The following is a 25092-nucleotide window of genomic DNA, read 5'->3' on the forward strand; positions in this document are numbered from 1 at the left end:
CACCCACTGATCTGCTAACACGTTCTCATTTTGTATTTCTGTTCAGAAAGGTAAGAAACTCTGTCCTAATTCATAAGCAGTGTGATAGCTCTGGATTTTTTATGCATTTGTTACTACAAACAGAATTAAAATACATTTAAGCTCAGCTGCAAACAGAGATTTTAGTAGACACTAACAACTCAGGTAGCAAAATAAATAACAGTATTTTTTCTAGGCTAACCCTGATGTTTGGACAGGTGTCCTGGATTTACATGACATGATGGTTACTAAGTATTCACATCTGTGCATTAAAGCTGTCACCAACTTATAAGATTTTTCCCACCCTCCTGATGTGGATAAAAAGAGAAACAAAATACCCACTTGCAGTTGTCGGAGTTACGTCCTTAACTGATCACAGAAGTGAATAACTAGATTGATTTATTTTCTTCCAACTCAAAACACATAAGTGATTAACAGCTCCCTGCATTTTGATACAGTACTGAAAGGAGGTCTTTCCTCCTGAGAAGACAGATATGTTTCTTTTTGCAAGCAAAGAGGGAAAAAAAAAAAAAAAGAGAGATGCAAAGGGGAAAAAAAAGGAAGTTCTCCAAGAAGAAAGGGTGCTTTTAGTTTTGTTTCTCCATGCCTCTTTCATTGCAACTTAAATTTGCATACCCTGTTTTTCTGAGGAGAGAATGGATGACTGGAAAACCAGTACACTGATATATATTTTAAAACCACCTAAAACAAAAAGCTCATTAAGGTTGAAAACTTACTCATAAGACACACTACTCAGTCCTACTCCTAGAGAGGCTGTTACAAGTCAGACTTCCTCAGTGCTCTTTATTTTGCCTGTAGTCCTGTGCTTCCACTCACGTGGTCTCCAGTAGCCTTGCTCTCCTTAAATTATGAGTAAAACTGACAAACTGAAGGACAGCAAAGGTGAGGTTCATGAGCACCAAAGGAAAGAGTCCAACCTGGCTCCAGCTGGGACTGACAGGGAAGAGGCAGAGCCCTGTTTCATTACTTCGCATCCCTTATTCATCCCTCCCCTATTTCAGTATAAACCAACTCTGCTAAGCCAGAACATTACCACAGCCCATCAGGAAGGATATATCTCTAAGCTCATTTAATCAGCCAGTGTAACCATTAAATGTCTCCCTCACCAATGGTTTTCTTTTTATATCAACTTGTAGCTTAAGACTCCAGCCAATGCTATGTACTCTTGATATTTTATATGCTGTGAGTCACCAACTACATGGATTTAAATTCATGCAAGCCACCTGAAAAACTCAAGCAGGCAGGAGCTGCTGATAGCAGAGCTGAAACTGCTGATATGTTTGACAGAGCAGAAGTTTTAAGGACTGAGGAGCAGATGCATGGCAGCACCAGCCTAAATGTACTATAATCACTCAGTTTTCAATGGCTGTTAAACCAATGAATCTCTACAAAAATCCATGCAGGATATTGTAAAATAACCTGTGTAGTTACTGTGTATTGTAGAGTTATAAGGTGTTACATTTGAATAAAATAAATCGGAAACCATAGTACAGCGAGATACTTTGGAATACAAGTAAACAAACGCCAATTACAGCGCTTTTATTAAAACAAGCACTTAACTGATTGTGACAGAAAACCATAAAGACACACTAAGATGCTAAAATGGTACCTGATTAGTTCTTGGTGAATATCTAAATGCTGACACTTCTGGTGAATCCTAGTGCCTTGTGTATTTCGATTCTAGGAGTGCTTTCATAATCCTTATAAACAAAACAGGTTTGAAATAAAAATGCTTGTAATGAGGAAGGAAAATAGGGACTAGCATCCCCACTATATACCCACTCCAAAGCATCTTCAGAAGCATATTAATCTCTCTCCGACTCATAGCTACTATCCAAAGCCTTCCTTTCTCAGTGTTTTGTGATTGAAAAAAAAAGAAAAATAAAATAGAGAGATCAAACTGTTAAATTTAGCTTTTTCTGCTTAATTCTCTTTAATTACTTATTGAAAGGATTTCGAACTTCATGAGTTTGAAGCAAGCCTTCTTCAATGCCATACACCATTGTAAACCCCAGAACACAAAGCGTGGTAACAAGAAGAAACTAACACAAACAAAAAAATCAACTTTCAGAAAGAGAAAAAAGAGGGGAAGGAGGAGGGGGGAGAAAATATTGTGGTTTCTCCATGTGTTCAGGTCCCCAGTTACTGTTTAGCTACTTGAAAGCATCCCCTTAGCTCATGTTTACAACTTGTCTTTGGAAGCTCAGTAAGAGCTTAAACATGCACAGTAAATAAACACATTAAAATAAACCAAAGCTCTCTTGCTAAAGCAAAATAATTAAAAACACTGCTGTAAAAAATAATTTTGTGTCTGTTAAGTCTGATGAACCCCAAGCAGTATTCCTCCCTTGCACTAAAGGAAAACATAAAATAGTTTAAAAATACGGAGGAGTTGACATCATCTTTTTCAGGAAAGGAGGAGGAGGGGGAGGCTGGGTGCTGGGGAGAAGGAAATTGAGGGATAGAATAAATCCAAAAGTAGGACAGCCATCAGTGTTGCATCCGAAGTAGTCATCACTGCTCACCAAGTTGCTGTAGCCTATGCACAACTAGTACTCTGAATTGATGTTAAAAGGCACTCGGACACAGGGCAGTTGCAACTGGGAATCCTTTAACGTGACTCAATATGCACAGCACACAGCTGTTGCAGATTCAGGGCATTTTAAAAAGACACAGAAAATTTCTAAAAATCCTCCCAAAAACATCAAGTAGGTTTGTCATTTTATAGATTTACTGACATGTTAAAATATTAATATTCTCAAACTATTTAATACAAATATTGTAAGATAAAATATTAAAGCATCAATATTAAAAATACTGAACCGTGCAAAATAAACCAAAACTACCAATGTCACAGTAAGGTGACTAAGCGCAGTTTTTTCCCAAAAAATTTTGGAGGACATCAGGCCAATTTACAGATTTTAAGAAATGAAAAATAAGGTTATACTAAGCTACAGTAGGATGCAACCTGAAGTGGAAAGCATAATTTGTATCTTTAAAACATTTCCTACTAATATCAACTTCACTACTTCTATTAAAACTTCAAACTTCAGTATCACTTGGGTTTTAATTCAGAAGTCAAACTTTAGTAACGTTCTTCAAATGCCAATACAGGATCTCCTGAAGACACATCATTCTACAGCAATATTTTTTGAAATGTCACATCAACTATTAAAAAACAACACATCATGGAAAGCAGACTGTGAAAAAAATTGCAGGTTTTTCCTAGTCTCTCCTGTGTAGTTTGAACCAGGTTTTGAGTATAAAGAGTTTGAGCAAAAAGCCACTTATGTTGAATCACAGTGTTCTTTCCTGGTACTAGCTGAACATGGGAGGGGAGAAAAGACGCAGCTGCTTCTGCGAGCACTAGGACTTTAAGGACTACAAGTCTGTATTTAGCATCATTAGTATTGACAAAGTTATTTCTTAGCAATCTGGTCAAACACAGACTACACGGTCAACCCACTCCTTAATTAGATGACTAATTCTAAAGGTCAAACACTACTATCCAACAGCATGCTGACATCCGAAGGATGAAATGACTGTTTCTAGCAAATGAACTGAGAAGCCAAACTGGTCAAAAGGCAGGATTTTGTACTTGGGGGGGGGGGGGGAGGGGGGAAGAAAAAAAAATTTAAATCGAGTGCAATTAAAAGGGCTAACGACAACAGATTGGAGTAATAGTGCAGTTCAGTTCAGTGTGGCTCCACTAATTTCTCACAGGCTGATTCCAGACGGCAAGCGGTTCCTGCCCAATTTGCCACCTTCCCTCCTATGAAAAGGGGAGCGGGTACTTGAGAGCATCCCTCTCCCACCTCCCTACAGCCCTCCTTTCCGAGCAAACAGCCTGGCACTCAGACCCAGCTTGCTCCTCTCTTCATCCCCAACAGGATGAAAGCTGGTGACAATATAGGTGTGGCCTGACATTTACATCTGTGAGTCACTGCCCTGTGACAATAACCACAGAGCACAAAGGGACTCTCAAAACCCCAGTCTCTGGACTGCCCAATCATACAGCTGACAAAACGAACCTAACCTACCATTGCTCAAAACTGACATCCGATTTTCCTCCCATCCTGTGGCACCCTGTTTTGGTGTCCCCTTTGGCAGTTCAGTTGTGTGAGAAGAAAGCAATGGCTGGCAGCTTTATCAAATGAACACCCATGTTTCCTCCACTACAAACAGTGAAGGATATACTACATGGAACAGTCCTCAAAGTTCAATTCAGCAAGAGAACTTGAAACAAAACCAAAACCACCATGATTTTCAACTTTCTCATCGCAAAAATGACTGAGCCAAAGATAGCATGATTACAGATAGGTGGACTGGCCATAACCCTGTCCCTGCAGTTCACAAGATCAGAGTACAAAATGTTTCATATGTTCTGGGAAGAGTTTCTATTATTGGAATACAGCAAGATATAGGCTGAACGAGGTGTCATAAACTACCTTGTACTTAGGCCTTTCATATTGCTCAAGAATGTATTGCTAAGTACTTTAATTCAACCATTTCCAGTTTGGGAACAAAAATAAAAAAGGCAAAGCTTACTGAAGAAACATAAGTGACTAACAGTAAATTAAGAGCAAACATACCTGAATCAACTGGAATGTATTTCCTGCTCTGGGACCAGAAGCCCCTTCCTTGTCTCTATGGGATGGGCAGCTGTTCTCTTCCTACTTTGAAGTCCTTGATCTTCTTCCCAAATGACGTCATTAAGAGCTAGAAATGGGCAACGTGCCAGCCCGAAACAATCAGCTCAGCCCAGGTGGCCGTGGACTCCCCAAATTCAGTGACTGTCTGTGCCCTCGACGGGAGGGTCTTGGGCACAGGGAGCTGGCTACACCGGCTGGCTGCCCACCCAGCCATTTGAGGGAGATTTAGGAAGCCTGGGTAGGTGCGAAACTCTCTGCGTCACCGGTGTTACGAGGTTTAAAGTGAGTGAGTGAGAGAAATGAGGTGGGCTTTTCTATCTCAGCTCAAATTAAGCTGATAGCACACAGATAGCAGCCGGCAAAGGGCATTTTCTATGTACCGCCACAGGAATGGGTGAAAGGTAGTAGAAGTCAACAGGACCTTTAATTAAGCTGCCAAGAAATTCTTGATCTCAAAGCCATCTTTGTCACTGACACAGACACAGCAAAATTAAAACCAACATGCAGCTGCCTAGGCACTATCCACATTGGTAACAACTATTTATCAATATCCGCTGAAACAGAAGGGAAGAGTGAAAACTACTTGCGGTCCTGGATTGAGAGACTGGACCCCATATCAGGCTGTTGTGGTTTAACAGCTTTAACAGAAGCTGCTCCTGCAACAACAGCAAGCATCACACTTGCCATGGGCACAGCTCAACAAAAGACCAGGCATCGCTTCAGGACTTCTAGACCAGAGGCAACACTACTACTCCAAGGCAACAACCTTGGAGATGTCCTAGTCCCACCTGCACACGTCATCTCTAAAACAGGTTATCTTGTGTAAAGAAAATAACGTCTCAAGAAAGATGTGTCACATTCTCCTCCTTAACTGGATTTACTGTGGGACCTCACTAATTCATATCTCAGTGACTCCTTTTCCCGACCTCTAAAACCACAGCCATTCCTGCCTGCTGTCACCACAGGCTGGCATTGGAGCTCCTCTCTCAATGGTCATGACAATTCCAGGTGAAATTTAGTATGGAAATATTATTTTATTCTAGTAAAGCACTTCAAAACAAGATATTCACTCTTCAAAAACAATTTCAGTTTGATTAAAAATTACATATCCATCAGTAAAAAAAAAACCAAACCACATCAGATTTCAACCAAGTTCTTTCCTTCTGTTCAAAACTCAAAACAAGTCTTCTACTGCAGCATCTGCTTGCAAGACTACACATTACCTCTAAGCCTTTACTATATGCTCAAAGTTTTTAGAAGCAACATGCTTCATTACTTTTGGGACAAAATCCAAACGCTTAGAAAGGAAATTCTTAGGATTAAGGTTGTGTACTCACAGCTAAGGTCAACCTGAGCTGGACACTATTTTATCAACAACATTTAAAAAGTGTGTAAAACTTGTATTTTGGTGTCAGGAAAATAACTTCAAACAAAGCCTAAGATTGTGGGGGTAACCATATTTTCATCTTCTCAGAGGAATCAGATTCTGAAGGTGTACTTAGGGTAGGCCGTATGTAATGCTTTAAATTCTCACAAAAGTAATCTTTTTACAAGACACTTCACTGCTAATAAGCTATATATGGTCAAAAGGCCAACAGTCTAATATTTATCAACGTTGTACACCACGCACCAATTTTGTTCCTTTGACAAATGACAATTAAAATCATTAAAATCCTCAAATAGCACATTCTTTCACAGTTAATAATATGTTCTTCCAAAGCTCCACCTAAAAAACCAAATATTTTAACACAGAATCAGGCAGTACTGATGCTCAAAATGCTGCTTTACCTCTTCCCTAAATGACAAATAACTTTGCTTATCGGCAAAGAGGTGTCGTCTTCTTTATGAGTTAGGTATTGTATGAAGTTCCTCATTGAGTTTTCCAAGGGCGTTAACCAAGAATTCCTTTATTTATTAAGTAAACTGTTACCCTGTTTCTGTGCAACACCTATCCATTGCATTATAATTTTACAGCACTGAATACCATTGCGAGAGGGAAGAAGAGAAAGTATCGCTACTCACAGTAGTTTACCTGAAGGAATCATGAGTTTAGTATCAACAAAACACTATATTGCTGTATGAATGCAAAGAACATAGCTTTACAAGGTAAGCATCCAGACAATTATTGCAGCCTTTTCAAAGCCCCTGTGACCACAGTCAATTTTACTATGCTGCGATACCACAAACAAAAAGGACTTTTAAAAGGTACACTTGCCTACTTACTGCCATTTTTGAAGCATGCAACTTGAAAGAATAAAGAAAAAAAAAGTAATCTAAGTTTTCAAAGCCAAACAGAGAACAGTGAGAACTCCTAGTGAAGTGAATACTGCTTGCACAATTATGTTTTCTAGTCTGCTTTGAAAAATCTCAATGCATAAATTTTAGGACACTATTGATAATGAAAATTGAGCACATAAGATCACTAACACGTGTTATGCCAGAATCCCATAACATTTCAGCTGCACCTATTAAATCACTACCAATCTTGTCAAAAGGATTTTCTACAGAGATTTTTGTGAGCATCAGAAGCATTATATAATTCGATACCATCTCTGTGGCTTCCTATGTAAACCACAAAGTTCACCTCAAGCTTCCTATAAACAGCACATGGTCACACTCCAGCAATTCAACAGCAAATGTAGCACCTAAAACCTGAGCATGGAACAATTCAGCGCACCAAGTAACAGGCTGCACATATCCTAGAAGCAACAGAAAGTCAGAAACGACTTCAGAAAGTCAGCACCCGAAGCTTCGCTTTGCCAGACCACGCAGATCTTAGGTACCTAAATAAAGGGCTGGTTAAGAACATGGGGAAGTATTGAGCTCACCTGCGTAATTTTGAGGAGAAGCCCGGAGCAGCTGTCTAACGCAAAGGTGGAGTGTCAGAACAGCAACAGATTTCAGGAACAACTCCTACTTACAGTCACCTATGGGAGCAAACCTAATCTCTAAAATAAGTTATAAACAGCACCTGTAAGGTTTTGCTGGTTCAATACTGAGAGCTTCTTTGCCAGCAAAGAATGGAAGTAAGCCCAGTGAAGAGACAGGAGAGAAAGTGATTCTCCCCCACCCCACCCCCCCATACACACAGGTGGAGCTCTGAGAAGTACAGAAAGGTGAAACTAATTGGGTAGACAGAGCAGGAAAAGGGGGCTGTGGATTACAGCTCCTTGACTAATTGTATTTTCCATATTGATAATGACTTTAAAAAGCATATTTAACTGAAAATGTTTACATGATAGGAAAAAGTACATTCTCATAAGTAAAGATGAACAGTGTCACTCTAAGCACCTGTATTGACAGCACAAAGGAATAATTTTGTTTGTTTCAAATAATACAATCCATTAGACACTGATCTCGTTTAAAATGAGACACTGCTTTTCTAAATGGTTACATGGAAGAAAGGGTATTTTTCCACTCTGCTTTGTTTTTAAAAAATCAAGTAACAATACTAAGTAGAAAGAGTTCTGGTCTGAATTTCTTTGGGCCTCCTTTTCTCCAAACAAGGATAAGAAGAATGAGAAATAATTTAGCACCTGTAGAAGATATATTCTGGGTTGGATTTTTTTTAAGCATAAAGAAAACATTAGTAAGAACTATAAGAAAAGTTCATTTACACAAGAAGGAAAAATCAACAGCTTTATTTAAATAAGAAAAGCAATGGGATAAGAAGTAAGAAAAAATGAGCCCATCAGTGCAATACACAACCATAATGACTCACGTTTGATGCATTTGCTTTAATATTTTGCATGTTAGCAGCCAACCCTCCATGGTTGACCACAATATAAAGCAGGTGATCTTTGTGAACTCTGCTAAGAATTTCAGAGAAATTCCCTTCCTCACCCTGCAGAGAGATCAGCATGGAGACAGAGGAAGGAATGATACCCTTCTACTTTAAAAACTCCAACCTCCAACTGGCATTTGCAGTTCAATATTGTGAAGCTGTACAGGTGTATCAACATCTTGCCAGTATCCTGAACTTTACTCTTCCTTTTCACAGAAGGCATTTGCATTTCTTTATTTGCTCTACAGACCATATTTTTTTTGCACTTCACCTCTATTATAGGACTTATCAGTTGCCACCAGCTGCACCTTCCTCTAAACAGGCAGATGCCAAAATCTGTGGGCTCCTGAAGCTCTCTGAGGAGCACATAACCCTACTCAACACAATTTGGTAGGAACATATCAATACTGCATAAGCTGTCAGCTGAATCAGGTCCCTATTTATCAGCAATTAAGTCTACCAGGAAAGTAGCACAGCAGTCACCTCTGTGCCCAAAATGCTGTTCAGCCACAGAAGACAAATCATCGATACAGCCCTGTGCTACTAGGCGCGTGTTGCATTACCTGCGTGAAAGACAGGGTATGTTAGCAAGGGCTCTTAAGCCACAGAAAGGACACTGACAGGGATGAAATCAGATGGATATTAGGAGCTTGGTAATAAATATGATGTCTTGCCACATACCCAGCTTGAAACAGAGTCAACACTGGCCTGTGCCACAAAAGCTGGTATTACAGGTTTGCCTTGACCTAACTGTAGAGCAACTGAGGAGTGAAGTGTAAATTATGCCAGCAGGAAAGTGGCTATTCTTTGAAATTGCAGAGTATGATCCAGCCACCCACGCCCTCTCTTACCGACTGGTATGTGCTTTTGAGTGACCAATTGCAAAGAGGAGACCAAAAGCAAGCAGCACAACGCTGACTACAACAAGCCCATGCTCCTCTCCTTAAAGAAAAATTCCTAAGGTAGCTACCTAGTTACTGAAGACATACTGCCCACAAATTCAAGAAAGTAGATGGTAGGTGTAGAGGAAATGGATGTGGTTTTGTGCCTAAGAAACTCATATACACCATCACAAGTGCAAATAGCAATAACTTGATATTTAGCTGGCTGTTGAGGAATTCAGTGAAGGGGCAATCTGCAGTGGCTTTTCTGCACGCCCAAAACAGTCATGCCGCCAAAAAAGTCAAATTTCATACGGCCCAGTGAAACTTCACATGGTACAACTTTATCACAGTTGTCTTTGTCTATGGAGGAGATGAAAGCAAATTGGCTCCAGTAAAATAAATTTGGTAATTAAGTACTTAATTTTGGATACTTACATTTGGAATCAAAGGTAACCTCTAGCTCATCACTACTACATGACAGATGCTACTTGGTTACACAGTATGCTCCTATACCATGCTTTTAGGGAATACTGTCTGTGAATAAATAGCACAGAGCAGCCTTTTACTTCTCCCTCTAAACAAATCTTCCCAGATGCAGTAGAGAACAGTAAGAAATTCTGCATGGCTGACAGCTTTTCACTTCCTGAAAGGAACTAAAAAAAAAAAGTAAACTCTCCCATTTATAACCTAGGCTACATTAAGAAGAAATCTTGCAGGTAAAGATATTAGCAACAATATATTATAGTAAACATTTTCATAGTTTTACATTTCCTATACATCAGTCCTTTCATATAGATTTTCTAAATAAGTAAATTAAATGGAATAAATTTCCATCTCTAAATGACAGCACAGAGTATTTCAGCTTTTGCTATAACAGCTCCAATATAAACTGTAATAATGCTGACATAGGATTACCTACCACGATGAACTACGTGAAAATTGGGTTGGTAGCAATTTCAAGATGTTTTTTTGTCTATCACATCCTTATTGGCTCAACCATTACAGTTTCAGACCTTCACCAAGAACTGCAGTGAGTAACAGAGATTACAGACCTCTTCAGTCAGCACTGCCTGTTCCTTACCCTGTTCCCAGCTCTGCATTTCCAGGAACAAGATATCTGTGCATGCCTGATAAAAATGAAACCAAATACTAGAATGCAACTACTCATGAAAATACAAATCAGAAAAAAAATTGAAGTTTTACACAGCACTAATTGTATTACTTATGCTATTAATTTATCTCAGCAATACAAATGTTAAACCTCTATTCAGTCACAGATACTCACAAAATATATTATTCATCTAGTTTCAAGTGAGAAACTAAAGATACGGAGTACTCAAACACCAATCAACTTTTCTGCTTAAAGTATACCACGGTGCCAAAAAGCTGATTTTTTTAGAACAGTTGTGAAAGCCAAAGGAAAATAACCTGGTTTTAAAAATTAATCATTTCATCCTTCATGTATTGTGAATTTCATTCATAATCCTCTTAGATATTGATGCTGCCTCTTCAAATACCCACACAGCGGTGGGCTTGGCATACTCTGTCTGTTCACACTGAGCTTGGACAACACGGGAGCCGAGCAGGCTGGTGGTGCACACAGACACCCCCCAAGATTCTTCAGAGACGTCACACCGCACAGCTTCTCCTGATGTGGGAAGCCCATCCCTTTCAGCATCCTCTCCATGTTCGCCTCCATTTCTCTATGTGGGAAAGGGAAGGAAGAGTTTTCCTCTTTCCTTTCCTGACAAGTCCCTCCTTTCAGGCCCAGCTTGTGAAGTCTGAAAAGTTGAAATCAGAACCCAGCAGTTTTCAGAGGTCTGAGCACTCACAGCGTAGGGGACACACATTTGTCTACGGGTTTGCAGAATTTCACAGGCTCACTGGTGCGCAGCTTTTACTGCTTGTTAGGTTAAATGCTGAAGGACCGAATACTTACTCTGTGTCTGCAACTAATTTACAGATACTGCATGTTTATAATCCAAAGTCCCAAGTGGGCACTCAAACGAGTGCCAGATCTTAATAACTGTGTTTTAACTCTGTTAAGTATTTTAAAGGAAGATAACAAGATACTGTCAGCTCTTAAGCAATGGCATTCCCCTGCTAAGTTCCCTGATTAAACACATGCAGGAAAAACAATGCACTCCCTGGAAAAAAAGAGCATGTATTGACTCCTTCTGTCAGCCCTATTTTCTTAACACAAGCCAACATCAATCAATCTCTTCACTCAATGTGCAATTCTCACCATCTCCATGTGGAAATCATTAATGAGTCTCTATTTAAAAAAAAAAATCATCTATATTTATCAGGCACACAGCAATAACAGGCTCTGGCATACACAGTGTGGCTTTCTACATGTTAAAGAAAAGCTAAGAGGTTCTTCTCTTAAAATATGGTATTGGACACTTCATTTCAAAGACACTGTTCTAGCTTTAACTGACATAAAATATGAGCTCACAAAGCCAGTCTGAGTGTTCTCTTTTGCTGGGTTTCCCCCCCCCCCTTTTATATGCTTCTGCCAGCACTGAATTTAGTCTTAATTAAAGTGCTGGCTTGGCACCACACTAGGAATGCAGCAGCGATGCAGCTGCACCGTTGAGCAGTGATGCTTGCAGACTGCAACAGCAAAAGTGAGACGGAAAAGCTCGTAGCAAAGAAACACGGGCAGACTTCACCCACTGCGTGAGGTCTCCTGCTGCCACAGGTGATGTGGACTGCCAAGACAACATTTATCTCACCACCAAAAAAGGGTAGTGTCTGCGGTTGGAGACCACGACTGAGCCTAGAAATAAAATACCTCCCTCCTACTACAGAAATAGAGAGTTTTGCAGTGGCAAAGGAGGCTGTACCAGTGTTCTCCTCCTCCAGTGAAGGTTTTCTTTCCTAAAGTGAAATGATATAATGAAAATTACATACTTGGGTAAACACACAGTACTCTGGTAAACAAGCTTCTGCTGGTAAGAAATGCTTTTCCATAGAGCTATACACACACCCCAGCACAAGCCCAGCCCTCCCCACAAGTCTTGGTGAGGAACAAACTGGGGAGAAGGAAAACATGAGAAGTTACCTGTGGATAAGACCAATGGACTGCAGGCCATGAATCAGCTGATTGCCATATCCAGTATGTAATTTACAGAGAACATTACAGGCCAAATCTTTCACACAGAATTAAGAGAACAATTAATGCAGTCAGCAAGTAACCATTTGTTGCTCTCAAATGTTGCCTTAAATACAGTTTGCTAACCAGCCTCAGCAGACACATTTCAGCCTCCTTGAACTACATATGAAAATAAGAAATGATGTATGTGTACTAGGGGGAAACAAACAAACCAGCGCTGTCTCCTTTTGCTGATTTGAATAAGCCACATCTTTTCCTTTTCAGCTCATCCTCTGAAGAACATTAAACTGCCCCAGTGCTACAATGAACAAATGCAAAGAGCCAGAGATGAGGTTCATCAAAGGGTCAGCATTAAGAAACAAGCAGCAAGCACTGCATACAGGTTCTACAAAGCCTACTGCAGGTTATCTCCTGATTTCAGCCTGTATCTGAACACCTATCTGAATGTCAGTGCAACAGCAGTGCTTGGAGCCACTTCACTCTCCTCTCGGCAGGCTAAATCATGGCTCTACATAAGAAGCTGCAAGGGTATCCCAGAGCCCATCCAAGCACATTTTGTTTTGATTTTTTCTTTTCTTTTTGGCAAATGGCACCCAGATACTGCTCTGGTGTAATCAAGTCTCCTGACAATGTGAAACTCGCACTTTAAAGAGCCCACTGACAGATGGATTCAATTTAAACCATGACTATGAACAGCTGCTGCTGATCACCGGCTTGTAAATTGAACTCATTCATCACAAAATATTTCAAAAGACTGAACTGAAACAGAACAAATGAATTTGAAGAAGTATGGGAGGTGCGGTGTTAGCCTTGGAGAATGTGTCAGATGTAAAAAGCACTGCTATGGTACTGCTATTAATTTATTCCTGTAAATGCTGGCTCTGATCTATTAGCAGCATTCTCCAGATTCGCAAAAATCCAGGAGGCCAGCCTGAATAAGGTATTAGAAGACGTAATTAAATACTCCTTACTGAAGGTGATTTTAACTAAGTGAGCCACTAAAGGGAGCTGACAGCATGGTTAAATTGTGCTGGGGAAAACTTCAAGATGACAAGCCTCAAAAAACTGCTGGAGGGAGCAGAAGTTATTCCCCCAACTGCTCTAACTCTGCAAGAAGTCACATCAGTCGTGCAACAGGGCCACGCATTCTGCTTCACCACTTTCACTTTAAATACTGAGAGAGGCCTTACTGCTTTTAAAATGTTTTCATCTTCCTCTTCGATCCTTCAGGATGGCTGCAGTCAAGAACAAGACAACCTTCAAAGTATGTAGCCTCACAAATTAAACCACCAATTATGATGGTCTCTGAAGAGAAGGGGAGCTGACACACAACTGAGTAATTCACACTTTTTTTTTTTTCTAAATTCAAGAATTATGCAGCAAAAGTAGACATTTTAAACTTCACTGTATTTGTCATAGCCACCGGATCATCTCTGAGTGACTCAGTTTTTCCCAAAGTACTTCCTACAAGTTATGTAAGGGCAGCTTCACAGATATTGAGAATGAGGTTAATATGCAGGGAAGAAAATTCTCCCACCTCAGGTGGTAATCCATTCTTGCCAACCCTTTCTGTTTTCTAGCAGGGGGGAAACAAAGTTTCCAAGACTTTCTTGAAGGGAATTCTTCACCTGGAAGTGATATTTATGACAACTTCAGACAACAGTACCATCAAACTATACTTGTACCAGTGTGACTTCATGAAGAAAGCAAGTCGCGTGTAGAATATTCATAGATATATTGTAATATTCACACAGTCACCTTTGTATCAATATGCAGTTGTTACATCAGTTTTTTTCATACTAAGATACAAAACATATTCATCTATTTGGAGCTGCAGTAAATTTAATAATAATTCGTTGTCATATTTATTGACAAATGGAGAGTAGAAAGAAACAATACTAACCCACAGATGGTCCCCAGTTCTTTTTCTTGCTATAGAAAATGTAATATTTGCAATGGCAGGGGAAAAAAAAAAGAAAGCCCTCTCATAGAATAGTATTTCTCTCTTTCCTTCTAAAGAGTACCTTTGTCAGTCTATTTCTCTGCCTACTATCCTTCCTCAAGCCCAGGTAACAAGACAAAGCTCAGGTGTCATAAGTTTGCACAAATAAGGCGTATCAGCTACCCTGTAATTCCCCTTCCATACAATGCAAAAAAGATACTGCTTTGCCACAACCCAGTCTCCTGCTACCTGGTATGAAAGCAATGTGGGGAAGCGATCAGTAGGTTAACACCATATCAATAAGTAGCTCTAAGACAACAGTTTTGTTATTTAACACATTTTGGGGAGAGACGACCTTTGCCAGGACATATGCTCTGATGAGGGGGTAAGAAGCCATGCACTCAGCAGCTTTGTTTTATACGCAAGAACCACGGCGCACGCTCTCTTGCTCACACACCCTCCACAAAGGTTATTTATCACCACAGCAACCTCTCAAAACAAAGGTGGAAGCCAATTCAAACAGCCCAGTTCCTCTGATGACAGAGGATGAAGGGTGCTCTCTGCCTGCGCCCTACAGGGGGCTTGTTTGCTTGGCTTTGTTTTTATGTCATTGGATCTCATTTACTAATTTTAATTTCAGCAGCCCAGCATGCATGCCAAGAGCAGAGAACAGACGTACTCACACATTAAACAAAAAAATTCTTCTATAGTCCCGGTTAAAAGGATAGAAAACAACTGGCTGATGTACAATTCCTTCTTGCCACATGGCTGAGCAAATGCCATGCTCTATTACACGTACCCACCACCACCCCACCTTCCCCGCACCCTCCCCTACCCACCAGGAATAGCTGCTTTAAAATAAACACTGCACCTAAACCCAAGAAAAACCCTGACCTGTTTAACTACCATTTCTTCCTTCCTCTCCCCTCACCACTCCATTTCTTCACATCTCCTTTCAGTCTGCAGGAGCTTGATTTTGGATACAATAAGAAAATCTGATGAGACAGTAAAATAATTGTAAACTCAGCAGAAATGAAAAGCAGAGTGTCACTTCCCTCCCCGAATCCGGAAAGAGCAAACCCCAGTGCTTCCCCGAGTCACTTGAGGAAAGAGATTATGCTCATTTCTAAACCTTTTCAACTACAAACCAGGAGGAAAAAACACCACCTGTAACGACAAGCTGTCAACACTCAGCGAGCAACATGGGTTTCATTCATGACACTGATCCTTCGCCTGCAGAGCGGGGCACGTGGACATCAGCAGCACCACATGCAATGACAATACTCAAAACACCCAGAGTACTGTATTTCTCCAAAAGCAAATTCCCTATCTGAGCAACCAGGTCTTGATGTGAGAATGCTCTCCCTATCTTCAGGATTAAAAAGATAGGGTAGCAATATGTTTTGAAATACAGGATTAAAAAAATGCAATGGTTCCTAGGAATTTTATTTTTTAAATGGAAAGCACAGGTGATTGGAGCAGATAACACGAAGTCTCAAAGGTTAATTCCCATTTACTCCCGCCAAGAAGTAAGTCAAATTTTGCTGTAGGGAAACCACCAGAAATACCCATCCAGCTTTAGTGATTCCATGGATCTAAGCAAAATGCAAGCTAACAAAGGAGTAGTTTGATTTATATCAACTGCTTCAGCTAACATTTTTCTTAAGTTTCAAAATAATCATTGATGGCTGCCCATTAATCATTTGCAGGCTTATGATGGTTTATAATTTCTGTCAGTGCATTTCAGCATCCTCACAACATAAATATCTGGGGCAGAAGGTTCATTTACCTGATTCTGCAATATTTGTATTAGCCAATCACTTTGGTGTAATACTGCTCTGAAACCAAAGGATGCCTATAATTAAGAACTAGAAATGCAAAAAAAAAAAAGATCAATTAAAAAAAAAGTGTAAGAAAATTCAGGTTACAGATAAAGACTCAAACTGCAGTTTCAAAAGTGCACATTGCATTTGCAGGTAGCAAAAAGCAATACAGAGGGATTGAAAAAGTGCAAAACACCAACTAACCCCAAGTGCAGGACACTCTCCACGTACTCTGCACTTGAAGCTCTATGCTCTATTACTACAGCACTCTCAGAAATAGAAAAAAAAAAAACTGCATTTGAGCTTACACACATTTCTTAAGTGCAGCCATAGGCAAACCCATCAAATTGGATGTATTCGTAGCACAAGGTGATTTACGTCATGGTGTAATCACTACTTGATTTGATAAGCAGGCGTTGCCTGACTCAATCTTTATTTGTGCAGTGAATTTTCAATGTACCTTCCTGATGATCTTGGGTTTCAAAAGAAGTCTCTCCACATGGAGATGCTTTCTCACCCACGCTACAGGGGAGCAAAGGTTTTTGCCTTCTCACCCATGCTGACGCTGAAGTGTGAGTCAGATGGGACCACAGATACAACAGACAGCAGATAGTCCTGAATTTGGGACCTTCCTGACCAAGACACAAACATGTTTCCACCGAAAGAAAATAATTCTATCTACATAAAATTATTAGGCTTCTAGAAAATCTGTGGTATCTAACTTCTAACAATCAAAAATGCTTACTGGTGAAAAAAAGTGCACCTACCCAAGCGATAATGATTTTAAATAAAAAACCCTCACTTCAATTGCTACCTTGCTTTCTCTGTTTCTATGCACCCAGAAAATCAATTGCAACAATTTTTAAACTGTTCTCCTCCAAAGCTCCTGGAGCTAGCACTCAAGTTGTTATATTATTTAAGTGCTGGGGTTCAGAGTTCTCCAGCAGTATAAAGGAACGGCATCTACCTTCAGCGGTTCCCAAGATAGCAGCTGTTACGCTTGAACTGCATCAGGAGGAGAAGCAGTAATGAGAATGAGGGGAACTTAAGGACAGGTGTCTTCCAAAAGTATAGGTATCTTCATTGCAAAAGTACAATGGATACTTGACAACATCACCAAATTAATTTTTCCAAACTTTCCATTAATTTAAAGCTACTTGCTTTAGCCTGGTTTAATAGACTACTGGACCTTGAAATAATGTACTTGAGTTCCTCGCTCTGCCTTTTCCTCCTCCAGCATAAAGCCAGAATTACCCTCATAATTTTTCAGGCCAGAGTAATTTTCCAACTCCGCTGCTAATCAAGTCAGCACGTACAGCTCGGTACAGAACCGACCTCCAGGTTTTTGTCCAAATATTCCAACGAGCACTCTTAACAACATGGTAAAAAAACCTGAGAGTCGGACAAGAGCCTGGGACATGTATTGCCCTTCCTGCGCCCATCCTTACAGACAGCTCCTTCTACCTTTTCAGGAAGATAACTTCAAGCGGCTCTGCTTAAAGCACCAATCTTCAGCTCTGATTTCCATGGGAAGATGCAGCATCTGATGCTGAGCTGTCGTGCCAATGCTTTAATGGGACTCTATTCATGCAGAGGGGCTACTTCCCCCATATTTCAGAGAGATGCTTAAATGACTAGCAATAGGTACAGGCACATATGTTGTTTTTAATAGTGAACGTGCGCTTTACAGACCAGGCTGCATCTCATCAATAAATCCTTGGTGCAACACTCCTGGGAAGACAGCAGTCAGCCCAGCATGACAGTGTCTTAAATAAAGCAGGGTGTTACAAGGTGCAAGGCAGCGCTCCACACATTTGCTGTCAAAGAATCACAGCATTTCAGCTGCTGGAAGAAGCAGATTGCCATTGTTTTATCAAAGAAAATCACAGATGGGAGAAACTGACTGGAAACGGCCTTTCCCTCAAAAAAAAAAAAAAAGAAATTGCTAGCTATTATCTTTTGCAGAGAGGGTATGTCTAGTATTGAACTGAAGACAAGATCACGCTTCGGAGGTCAAAACAAGCACAGTCTTTTCTTTACAAAGTGTCTTCTAAAGGAAGCTGGGGATGAAGTTTGTCTGCACACAGCTACACAGAGATTTAAACAGGAAAAAAACCCATGCACTTACATAAAAGGCTTTGGGGAGTTTCATTTTCTATTCAGTTGGAAAGGGAGTGAACAAGCACGCGTGCGCACGCACACACATGCACTTTCAATCACCCTCGTGCTGACAGCAGCCAGTCACTACTTCCGTTATCAGAGCCCCACACCTTGTATTTCCAGGCTATGAAGCGCTAAGGCAGAGGGTATAAAACCTCCTCTGATTAAAAAGGCACAGTGATAGCATCTAGTACAACACACTAACTGCTACAGATTTGAAGTTTGGCCTCACCAGGATATTATTTATTCAGTGAGGGGAGAGGAAAAAGTAGTCCATAAACATACAAATAAATAGTAAGGATTTCCTAACATTAGCTTGTTACCTGGATCACTCTCATTTTCTCTGAGTTCATCAGTCATCCTCCGGGAAAAACAAGCAAGGCAGGAGAATCTTTGCATCCGGAAACTTACAGCTTGCAACAAGTTGCCAGTTGTTAAAGAGACAGAGAGAGAAAGAGAAGCTGTGCTTACGTACAACTCACCAGTGGCCACTTGTACGAATGCCACGTGCCTGGGATTAAAACTTCAGCCTGGGTAGATGCTGTCCCTGCCGCTGCTTGATTCAGCTCAAGTGGCTGGCATCTCTCCAGAGTCACTCAGAAGGCAGCTGCCCAACAGGACAAATCGCTGAAAAAAAACAGAAAAGAAACAGGTTCAGCTTTGCAATTCCAGTGCGCATTATACAGTTACACTTGCTAAGCTCTGACTTCTTAAAATGGGATTTCCCTTATTGCATGAGAGAGAGAAGTACATTTCTGATTACAGTTCATCTACTACTGTCAAACGTGAACTTTCTGAATACCAGTAATATCAAAAAGAACTCCTGTGTACACCTAAGAGGAACCTCATAGTAAGGATACCTGGACAACCTCCACCCTAAACCCTGCTTTCAAGCACAGTTTGGGGCTGGATCCCTCTTCAAGGGTGGGATGAGAAGTTTACAAAGCTGTGGACCTGACAACCTCAGCGGAGCTGAGAGGGCTGCAAACCCGAAGAGAAGAGTGTAACACATTCATTAACACATTTTGTAAAAGCTTGGTCAAGCACAAGGATGTCGGTATTGGTAAGAGCAGAGCACCTTCCTCACCTCTCACCCCTGTCCCCGTTGGGAAGCAACCGCTGCCCACACAGCCCCTGGGCTCCCAGCACTCAGCTCTGGCTGAGGGGCAAGCAGCCCAGGGTTGTGCTCACAATCAGCAGCCTCGTGGCCCAAAGCGGCAGAGATAGGAAAAGATGTATTTGTATTGAGAGAAACTAGGGGCAGCTCAAAAAACTCCCCACAAACCAGTGAGGCTGGAGCCCATGGGGCACTTGGGGAAGGAGGATGCAGGAGAGGAAGAATAAGGTGAAAACCAAGAGGAGAAGCAGCGGAAGGAGACAGCAAACGCTGTAATTTTTTAAAAACTTTTTTCTTTTTTTCCCCCCCGAAGGTGACAATTATGGTATTCTCCCATTTTCCCCTCAAATCTTTGACACCCCCCAATTCTGAATCTGATGTTCAAGAGTTCAAACAAGCTTAGTCCTTTTCTATTTCATTTCTTTAGTCACATCCAACACTTTGTTCTAACCTAGTTGTACATACAAGTCGCTTCCAGCTTCATAGCTGCACCATCCCAGGCACTGACCAGTCCTTCAAATTTTGCCAGACCTGCCCTGTTTACAGATTATTTTTCTCACAAGTTACTCTTTTTGGGACATCATTTTGACACGAGCCCAATTCTGTGACTTCTACGAGGGTTCCATTCCCCATCCCTTACAGGGCCAACCCTGCAGTGATGTTTTCCATTTTAAGATAAATCCAATTAAAAATAATTAAAAAGTACGGATCGATTTGATATAGCAACAGAATTAGGAAGAAGTAGTAACAAGTCAATCCAGAACCAGGACAAGCAGCAATAGGTCAATTCAGTCAATCTGAATTGATCCCGTAGTTGCACATTCATATGCAAAGGAGTGTACTGAGCTAGTTTATGTACTTATCAAGTTGCTTACTAACATGAACAGATTATAGTGGTGGTTTATCTGGTAATCACCTAATTCTGTCAGAAACTTAAGATTCTAATATTTTAAGGGAATCTAGGTGATAATTGGTCTGCTGACCAGGAAACCCAGGTTGAAGAAATGACACATGGGTACAAGCACATTCAGGCAGCTCAGGCTGCCTTCCATCCATACCTCATTTCCCAGCCACTAGCCTTGGCCTTTCCCAGCTCACTGGCCTTAGGCAAGACCCTCTACTCCCTCCATGCCCTTTTCCTCCCTTGCAAAACATGGATAAAGATGAGAGTCTTCTTAGTAACATATGAGTACAAGTGATGAGGAGCACTCTAAGAGCCAACTATGTTTTGTAGCACATCCAGTGCTTACCAATACCCTGGGTCAGTTTGAGAGAGTTGCCACTGATTTCAGAGGAAGTAAGGTCAAACATTGAAAAAGCAACAAACCAAAGAGCCTGAGAGCAAACACAGTGAGACCTTTGTGTGTAGGTCCCTCCCTCTCAAAAGGACAAGGGGGCAGACATAGCCACCTCAGGACATGCCAAGGAAGAAAAAGGGACGTGCTCAAAAATTACCTCTAAATCAAATAGAGTCATCTATAAAGCTCTGAGACAGGCAGACAGGCTTGGCTGTGTGCGTACATATATAAACACACACACGTATATATGTAAAAAAAAGAGGACGGACTACACCTCTTTCCCAATAGTAACTTGTGATCTCAGTAGCTTCTTACACAGAATTTAATTCTTCTCAGTAGTATGGAAGAACTAAAGAATCCTGCTAAGAAACAAAAATGCCAACCACTAGCGCATTCATTGTTTCCAAGCTCCTTATCTCCAGAATTTGTGACAGGCTTTGGGATCCTCATCTGAAAGGCAATGTAACACAGAAAATGAAAAAACAGATTTCACTGGTGAGTCTCAGAGCTCCTCCTTGCTGATGTGATTTTTCTGTTTGCAGCCCTGGACATGAACACAGTTAATGAATAATGACTGTGCAAACAAAATATCAGATAATGATGGGAGGGGGAAGGGAAGGTGCAATAATTGTGTGGGTGGCTTGAATTGGATTTGGCATCAATTAGAAAAATTGATGCCCTTTTAATTATAGGAAAAAGGCTTTGCTAGAAAGATAAGACAGACATGACAATCAAAACACTTTAGTCTTTGGATTTAAATGTATGGAAATGGAAAGTCTGCAAGGTTGGGTTTTTTCAGTGTGTTTTCTTTTTATAATAAAAAAATTAACTCTTTCTCAAAAATTACATGTAAACCTTCAGCTCGCTTCAAAGGTGTTACAGCAAAGATTTGTTCAAACAGCATATATGTCTGCTCTTGTCACTCTCCATGAATATTACTTACTACAAGGTACAAGATATCTTTCATTTCCCCTCTAGTAAGAGCCCAAGCCAGTAGGCATTACAGCCACTTGAAGCATCAGTCCAATAACCTATCAACGTCACTTAAGATCCTCCCCTAATTGGTTTCACTGAATACTTTATCAAAAGAGGGCACCAGAGATTGCTCCCTGTTTGATTAAGGTTGCACAGTGCACGTTTCTTTCCCTGCTTTTACTTGTAATTCCAGCAGCACATGCCAAATCCTCACGTTAGAAATGGCTAATATAAGCACATGAAACACACTGTCCTCAATACTCCTTTAGCAAGCCAAAGTAACTTAATAGCCTTTAAAACAAATGCAAAACAAAAGGAAAAAGGACATCTCTCAACTATAAAGAAACATGCTTCGCAGTTCTAGATGGTTTGCTCTGCTTTGTACTCCTACGGGTCTTTTCCAGTAACACCAACGATCACGCAACCCGTATGTACATGACCGTTTGTACAGTGAGATATAATAATTTCTTAATAAGTGCTATTTTATAAACAACCTTTACCAACCTACAATTTATAATCACCATTTCTATTATTATCTTTCATCAACAGACCTCAAATAGCGGTTAGAAGATTTAATAGTATTGCCCAACTACCTCTGCAGATGTGACTTACAAAGTGAAAGCACAATTATACAAGGCAGAATTTATCCAGGAAATAGGAACTGCGATACTTAATCTTGCAAAGTAACTGAGAGATAATATAAAGTAAGGTATCTACAAAGAATAGTGTCTGTGCCAAGAGACTGTTTGTATTGGTTTTGCAAAGAGGGGACAGAATGTTCTCTTCCAAAGAACCACAAAACAAACTTCCTGAACCAATGTGAGTTTTCTTTTTGCTTGTATTTAATCCAAGTAAGTGTGGCCTGGCCAGACTTACTTAATAAGGAAAAAAAACCACAACATTAATTTGTCATAGCCTTATATTGAAAAAGCATAGTCACACCCTTCAAAGTGAGTGGAACTGGCCACCTGAACAGATCTAGAATCACTGCTGCTCTGTCAAATTAGTAATAATAGCCTGGAAGGGGGGGGGGTTGGACTATTTTTTTAAAACCATTTTTTCCATGGCATTCTAAGCAGCTGTAATCAATGTTTTGGGGTTGTTTTTTTTGTCATGCTAGTCTCTTGATGCACACCAGCAGGGTTTGAGAATGTAAAGATAAGAGATGCAGCATGTGTTGAGATGGTAAAGCAGCACAGGAAAAAGAACCTGAAGTCATCAAATACCAGTTTACTTAACATAATATTCTGTTCCTAAATCAGTTATACATGTTTTCTAGAAAAACAAAACAAAACCCACACCAAAAAATGCAACTCAAGCTCAGCTTTTACCTCCTTTTGCCTAGGTAAATAGGTAATAGGTAAGTCCACAGGGAAAAGCTTCTTTGTAAGGCAAAGAGAAAAGCATTACTGGTAAAGTCAAAAGAGACAACATATCATTTGTCCCGCATGGATGAGCAAAAAGCTTCTAGAGAAGCTCAAATGGAAGGGGGAGGTTCACAGTATGTGGAAAAAGGGACTGGCCACTTGGGAGGAATACAGGAATGTTGTCAGGGTATGCAGAGATGCGATGAGGAAGGCCAAGGCCCACTTGGAATTAAATCTGGCAAGGGATGTCAAGAATAACAAGAAGGGCTTCTTTAAATACATCAGCAGTAAAAGGAAAACTGGGGATACAGTGGGCCCACAGCTGAACAAGGAAGGGGCCCTGGCCACGCAGGCTGCAGAGAAGGGAGAGTTACTGAATGCTGTCTTTGCCTTGGTCTTCACTGATAAGGCTGGCCCTCAGGCATCCCAGCCCCCAGAGGAGAGAGGAAAAATCTGGAGAAAGGAGACTTATCATTGGTTGAGAGAATTAGGTCAGAGATCACCTATGAAAACTGGATCCTTGCAAATCCATGGGCCTCAATGGGATGCACCCACAAGTGCTGAGGGAGCTGGCGGATATTCTTGCTAAGCTACTCTCCATCATCTTTGAAAGGTCATGGAGGACAGGAGAGGTGCCTGAGGACTGGAGGACAGCAAATGTCACTCCAATCTTCAAAAAGGGCAAGAAGGAAGACCTGGGGAACTATAGGCCAGTCAGCCTCACCTCCATCCCTGGAAAGGTGATGGAGCAGTTCATCCTGGAGGTCATCTCCAGGCATGTAGAGGACAAGAAGGTTATCAGAAGTAGTCAACATGGATTCACCAAGGGAAGATCATGCTTGACCAACCTGATAGCATCTATGATGGCATGACTGGCTGGGCTGATGAAGGGAGAGCAGTGGATGTGTCTACCTTGTCTACCTTGACTTCAGTAAGGCATTCAACACTGTCTCCCATAGTATCCTCACAGGCAAGCTAAGGAAGTGTGGATTGGATGAGTGGACAGTGAGGTGGAATGAGAACTGGCTGAACAATAGAACTCAGAGGGTTGTGATCAACGGAGCAGTGTCTGGATGGAGGCCCGTCACTAGTGGTGTTCCCCAGGGGTCTGTTCTGGGTCCAGTCCTGTTCAACATATTCATCAATGACCTGGATGATGAGATAGAGTGTAACCTCAGCAAGTTTGCTGATGATACCAAGCTGTGCTGCCATCCAATGAGACCTGGACAGGCTGGAGAGCTGGGCCCAGGGGAACATCATAAAATTCAACAAGAGCAAGTGCCAGGTCCTGCCCCTGGGGAGGAACAACCCCAGGCACCAGGACAGGCTGGGGGCTGCACTACTGGAAAGCGGTTCTGTTGAGAAGGCCCTGGGAGTCTTGGTGGACAACAAGCTGACCCTGAGCCAGCAATGTGCCCTTATGGCCAAGAAGGCCAAAGGTATCCTGGGCCACATTAAAAGGAGTGTGGCCAGCAGGTCAAGACACATTGTCCTCCCCCTCTACTCTGCCGTACTGAGGCCCCATGTGGAGTACTGTGTCCAGTTCTGGGCCCCCCAGTTTAAGAAGGATGTGGAACTGCTTGAGCAAGTCCAGTGGAAAGCTACCAAGATGATCAGGGGGCTGGAGCATCTCCCTTATGAGGAAAGGCTGAGATACTTGGGTTTGTTCAGTCTGGAGAAGACTATGGGGGGATTTCATTAATACCTATAAATATCTAAAGGGTGGGTGTCAGGATGATGGGACTAGGGTCTTTTCAATAGTGACCTATGACAGGACAAGGGGCAATGGGCACATGTTGGAACACAGGAAGTTCTACCTCAATATGAGAAAAATCTTTTTTCCTGTGAGGGTGCCAGAGCAGCAGCACAGGCTGCCCAGGGAGGCTGTGGAGTCTCCTTCCCTGGAGACATTCAAAACCCACCTGGATGCAGT

The 25092-nt window shown here is 41.2% G+C and overlaps 1 protein-coding gene across 8 annotated transcripts in view; it reads right to left on the reverse strand.

The window, feature by feature from the left end:
- The window catches only part of EPS8 (EGFR pathway substrate 8, signaling adaptor), a 141113-nt gene that overhangs the window by 86349 nt on the left and 29672 nt on the right, over positions 1–25092 (reverse strand). For 6 of the 8 annotated variants that reach the window (XM_064459126.1, XM_064459110.1, XM_064459119.1 and 3 more), the window contains one exon: positions 18885–19029. The gene's annotated coding sequence lies outside the window, so the exon portion shown is untranslated. Of the gene's footprint in view, positions 1–18725; positions 18747–18877; positions 19030–25092 lie in introns of those variants that run through there. The other 2 variants (XM_064459135.1, XM_064459145.1) reach the window with 2 other exon arrangements.

Source organism: Phalacrocorax carbo, chromosome 1 (assembly GCF_963921805.1).
Source record: "Phalacrocorax carbo chromosome 1, bPhaCar2.1, whole genome shotgun sequence".
NCBI classification, from domain to species: Eukaryota; Metazoa; Chordata; class Aves; order Suliformes; family Phalacrocoracidae; genus Phalacrocorax; species Phalacrocorax carbo.